The sequence below is a fragment of the Trachemys scripta genome, chromosome 2 (genome assembly GCF_013100865.1).
Source record: "Trachemys scripta elegans isolate TJP31775 chromosome 2, CAS_Tse_1.0, whole genome shotgun sequence".
NCBI lineage: Eukaryota > Metazoa > Chordata > Testudines > Emydidae > Trachemys > Trachemys scripta.
In genome coordinates, this window is record NC_048299.1 from 162,166,704 (window position 1) to 162,172,762 (window position 6,059).

At 42.7% G+C, this 6,059-nt stretch overlaps 1 long non-coding RNA gene across 1 annotated transcript; it reads right to left on the reverse strand.

Annotated features, from left to right (window-relative positions):
• Nucleotides 1-3,337: 3,337 nt before the first annotated feature.
• Nucleotides 3,338-5,621, reverse strand: LOC117873075. Its single transcript, XR_004644640.1, has 4 exons — nt 5,565-5,621; nt 4,161-4,386; nt 3,934-3,980; nt 3,338-3,646 (listed from the first exon to the last, which is right to left on the reverse strand). It is a non-coding gene; the product is annotated as an uncharacterized LOC117873075 (long non-coding RNA).
• Nucleotides 5,622-6,059: the final 438 nt, after the last annotated feature.

Below are 6,059 nucleotides of genomic sequence, written 5' to 3' on the forward strand. Positions count from 1 at the left end.
CATTGGGAGGTCTATTGGAGCATGCCTATCGCTAACCTGCGGAAAGAGAGGGGGCATGTGTAGGGCTGGAGGGGAGTGTCAAACTGTTTAGAGTGCCTCACAACCATGAATGCCAACCTCAGGGCATACTGTCAAGAAGCAAGGCACAAACTCCAAATTGGTTATACATTCTATAATTAGATCTCATCAACTAAGTAACAAGCGTGAACTCCACAAGCACTATAACAACCTTACCAAGGAACCATAGACAATCCCCTTGGGTAGGCCAGTTATCTTGCCACCCAGGCAAGCCTGCCTTTGTGACAGATGATCCCTTACACCAAAAATCACAGCAATATTCAGGTTACTACCAGTCACTTATTTCAGCTCAGTTGTACCCCAGAGCTCACATCAAAGACAATGCTTGCAGACATCCCTGTAATAAACTAACTAAAGATTTATTAACTAAGAAAAGAAATGAGAGTTATTTACAAGCTTAAAGCAGGTAAACACACACGTTCCAAAAGGTGTCAGTAGCTGATATATATGCAAGCTCTGCATATCATTTAGGGCTAGTCCAAACTAAGCCGCTTCGGGATCCCTTGCTTATGCTTAGAAATATTGCTCTCTCCAAATTCCAACAGAATAATGATAAAGTTCCTTCTGGTCAGGAATTTTTATTCTCTTCCCCCAGAGTTCAAACTGATAAAATAAGGGTTGGCACCAGTCTCCTCTTCATGGGTGTAGGAAAGGGGGGAGAAGGCAATCAACAAAGTCTTTGTCCTTCGATGTTTCACAATGGCTCATTTGGTTTCTGTGCGTCTTCTTGTGTGCAGAACCAGCACTTTACGCTAATTAATGCTTCTTTCCTGTTTGTTGTGTTACACAATTACAGAGGCTTACAATACAAACATTCAATATAACTTTATAGCATGGGCTACAGATGTTATCAATACAATACATGCAGCATCCTACAAGCATTTCATCAGGTCTAAACATTAATCATATTCTTATCAACTTAATATCTATTCTAGAAATGCTAACACACAGTAAGATAGACTAGTTTCCAACCATGCATTTGTGTAGCAAGGGGGCATGGCCTCCCTCCCAAACAGACCCAGAGACTCCCAGGCCACCCCCTTCTGGGCGGTGCCAAGACATTGATACTCACCCTGCTGGAAACAGAAAGGCGTGACAGAAACCGGAAGTACAAAGGGCAGACCCTCAAGCTCAGTTGGGCCTGAGCCACCAGAGGAGGACGTCTTCCTGTCTGCTGCTGGAGTTTGAGCCTAATGGATACCACTACATCGCCAAAGTCCTGGAGGACTTGCCAAAACTGCTGGGTGCGGGGGATGCCAAAGAGCTGCCAGGGCTGCCATTAACTGTCTGCCCCAGGGAGATGGATGACAACCTCAAGACCCAAGTACCCCACAGCGGAAACGTAGGAATCAGATGATAGTCCGGTTGTATTGTGGCCTGAAACTAGGTTAGCATGTTTCAGACAGATCCCCACTGACCCAGTGGCAGAACACTCTGCCACTGCTAGGGCCCTAAGCTGGGACCCTGTTCAGTTATGTGTGCCCGGGTCCCCCAACCCCTGCCACTCCACCCCTGGGGTGGCAGCCTCCCCACCTCAGGCCAAAGAGGCCTGTGTTTGTCTGTCATTCACTGGAGTTAGGATGTCAGACTGTTTGCTGTCTGTCCTGACTGCAGGCCAGAGCCCTCTAACGGTTTGGCACCCCACCCTACCTGAGGGCCAGGGCCCTTTGAGTCTTTTTCTGGTCTGCCCAGACAGTGGTCTAGGGGTACCTAACTGTTTGGTGCTCCATCCTGCCAGAGGGCTCGAGCTGCCCATGCTAATTTCCCCTGAACTTGACCCCTACACAGGCACTGTAGAGAGGGGGCATGGCCTCTGCAGATGGACAGGGAGGAACAATCCCGACCTCCTACAATTTATCAGTGTTCAGTGAGGCCTAGGGGCCTTGACATGAGCTGGCACCTGGTCTGCCAGCATCACAGGAAGTGCTTGTGTTGATCATTGCCAGTGGAGCTGGATAGCTGAATCCAGCAGGCACAGACAAGGTCTCCTCATGCTTAAGGGCAGGTGGTAGTGAGGTGCCTCATCACAGCCCTGGATGCCTCTGGGAAGCGTCATCACTTTACAGCCCAATCTTAAGTCAGTATGACTTTACTGTGAGTTTTGCCCAAATAAGAACTGCAAGATTTGACCCTTTTTGTATACAAACTATTTTCCAAAACATGTTGCAGATGTGAATAGTAGCAGAGGGAGAAGGAAATAAAAGGCACAGAGGGAAAACAATATGGCATATTTTAACTGAGATTTGAAATGAACTGAGTGCTCAGTGAGGCAGAGAGATACAGTAATACCATTGCATGTGGCAAGGGGCCCTAGAGAAGGGAGTTGTACTAGTCAAACTGAAAGGAGATGAAGATCTTTATGGGCATTGTGGAGGGAGTTCATGGAAGGCAAGTTGAATGATTTAAGGTCTGACACATAGTACCTTACATTCGTGTATCAAACCATAACTTACTGGATATATACTGTACTGGACAGAGTATATATTAGATTTGCTCAAGCACCTACTACTGATTAGCAGTTCCCTCTACTGGCTGAGCTAATTAAACTGTTTTTTGCACTCTACAGGCAGATGTCTGATTTCACAAGTATGTGGTTAAGCTGACTCCCATGTTGTCTGTGCATGTAAATGGACACCATCACTACCATAGAAAAGTGACACAGGGGAATTGTGTGACATGATAAAAATGGGCCTGTTTCTAGCGTTGTCAGACTCTTTTCTCTGATAATAAGCACCATGAGTAAGGCTTTTCATTCTAGGGACCCCTAGAAATAATTCCAACATATGAGTCACTGAGATAGCCCAAGTCTTTTCTGCTAATTTTTTGTGCTGGTTTGTTTGCCTCTGTGTCATTTGGTACATGATGTGTATTTATGTTACACAATTTTTTGTTTGCTGAGTGTGGGGGTGAGTCTGACCCTTAGCCTGATAAATATTACATGTTTTAGAGACAGTCGTCCCTACTACTTGTCTATGCTCGGGCAAAATACTGGTGAGGTTCTCTCTATATTTTCTTTTAAGTAATAAAACAAATTATTGATTTTTCTTTTATGAAATACCCCCATCTCCTCAACAAAAGCGAGATGATGGCTTAGATCAAACAAATGGTGAGTTAGTTATTATAAAATTCAGAAGCCTTATATCATCCTTAAATAAGTAATTAAACAAAAGACAATTTTTAAAATACCAGAAGTCTGAATCTAAGCCCTGTGCCCTCCCAAAGTGAAATTTGTCCATCATGAAGAGACAGTTGTAGACCCTTTTTTGGGGGGGGGGGCGGGGGGGGGAAGGAAAAGGAGATCACCCCACAGCTCCATCCTCCAATCACAAAGACTAAAAACCAGAAAAGATATCACTGGCAGTCACAATTCAAACAGTGAGGTTATGAAAACACGTTAGCAAACAATTACTCTTTACTAGCAATATATGGACTTGGCTCTGCTAGCTCTCAGTGTGATCCAGTGGATAGGACACTGTTCTGGGAGTCAGGAGCCTTGGGTCTTATTCACAGCTCTTCCATTGATTTGCTTTGTGACACTGGATACCTCTTTCTGCCTCCATTTCTCCATCTGTAAAATGGAAATATTAACCTACCTTTGTAAAGCACTTTGAGAGATAAAGATAAATCATATATTATAAGTAATTATTAGTACAGGGGGAACTGGTAGCAGTCCCTACATTTAAGTTGCCTTATATTTCCCATTACAAAAGATTTAATTAGTGTGATATTTTTTATAAGAAGCTCTAACACCTGTTTACAGCAGACCTTTGCAATCCAGCAATTAGAAAGCCCTCAGGCTAGCAAAGTAATTTTCCCCCCCTCTGACATTCTGAGCTGTAAACTGTTAAAACTCACCATTTCCCTGCTGTGGCTTGCTTTTCTCAGGAAAATTTTGCCAGCATCTAAAATAATAAATGAATATGAGCATTCTAATGTAAGTCCAGGCCCACCCTGCCATCAAAGCAGCAACATATACTGTACTGGAATGCCCGGGAACTGCCAGATCACTTGTATCAGAGGGGTCACAAGGATGGAAGGAGAGCCTAGCCAAGCCAGACTGGACCAGCAAGCTGTTCCCTTACCTTTGGGGGCACCACACAGGGCAGGAATCCTCCATATCCCAGGGAAGAGAGGGGGAGAAAGCCAGGCCAGACTCCTCCTAATTACTCCCTAAACCCAGCACACAGTGCCAGTGGCTCAAATTCTCCTGCTGTGGGATAACAACCTTCTCTTGCTGTTAGCTAATGTAGTTAGTCCTGCACTTCTGGAGGAACCAGTCTGTGGTGCGGGTTCCAGATTCAGACCCTCCTGAAGATGAATGAGAGGGGAATATTATATTTGTACATAATAGAACTTGCTTTTATCTTTTTACGTTCTTAAAAAAAAAAAAAACTAAAACTACCTGCAAAACAAACTGCATTAAAAGAACATTATTTAGGCTGCAAAGTCAAACACACTCAAAAGTAGAGATGGTTGAAACATTTTCAATGGATAGTTTTCCCTCAGAAAATATAGTTTCATTAAAATTGAAATTGTGTGCAGCAATGTATTGAGTTTGACACATTTTTCTCTGGAAAAATGTTAAAAAAAATAATTTCAACTTTCTCATTTCATTTTGATGATGTAAAAGAGGCTCATTTTGATAAGGTAGAAATATTTCATTTTGGCCTTAACATTTTGAGCCATTTTGTTTCATTTTTATATTCTCTTAATGTTATTTTAATAAAGTATTATATCTCTTGATAGTTGATTTAATATTTTATATTATAATGTTCTATAATGTCAAAATATTTCATTTTGATAATGTCAGAAGTAAAACAGGTAAATGTTTCCTAATTAAAATTTTTCAGAATTTCCATTCTGTGGGAGATTTCAAATTTGAACTAAAACAAACTTTCAATATATTAGAATTTCCCACTAACTCTACTGAAAAATTAGGAGATGTCATTGTGACGGGTTGGATCACAGAAAACCCCTTGGGAACTGCCAACTGATGTGCCGAGACTACCTCTGAGCCTGTTTTCCGTGGCAGCTTGGGACTTCAGTGCCCTGCCTGGTTTGAGCCAGACACGCTAGCCCGTTACAAACCCAGACCCAGGTCTGAACCAAGTAGCTGCAGGCTTAACTGAAAACAGCTTAAGAAGTGTTCCCGTCTCCAACACTCAGATGCCCAACTCCCAATGGGGTCCAAACCCCAAATAAATCCGTTTCCCCCGTATAAAGCTTATACAGGGTAAACTCAAATTGTTCGCCCTCTGTAACACTGATAGAGAGATATGCACAGTTGTTTGCCCCCTCCCACCAGGTATTAATACATACTCTGGGTTATTTAATAAGTAAAAAATGATTTTATTAAATACAAAAAGTAGGATTTAAGTGGTTCCAAGTAATAACAGACAGAACAAAGTGAATTACCAAGCAAAATAAAATAAACATGCAAGTCTAAACCTAATACAGTAAGAAAGTGATTACAGATGAAATCTCACCCTCAGAGATGTTCCAGTAAGTTTCTTTTACAGACTAGCCTCCTTCTAGTCTGGGTCCAGCAATCACTCACACCCCTCTGGTTACTGTCCTTTGTTCCAGTTTCTTTCAGGTATCCTTTTGGGGTGGAGAGGCTCTCTCTTGAGCCAGCTGAAGACAAAATGGAAAGGTCTCCCAGGGGCTTAGACTTTCTCTTGTGGGTGTACACCCCCTCCTCTCTCCTATCCAGAATTTAGCTCCAAGATGGAGTTTTGGAGTCACATGGGCAAGTCACATGTCCATGCATGACTGAGCTCCTTACAAGCCAGGCCACACTCCTGGGACAGCTCAGATGTGGACTGGCGTCTCCAAGTTAATCGTTGGCTTAAGTGTTTCTTGATTGGGCACTTACTGAGAATAGTCTTTTCTCAGGAAGCTGCCCAACTGCTTTACTGAGGCTACTTAAAATTAAACAAGTACATAGCCAATATTCATAACTTTGAATACAAAAATGATAC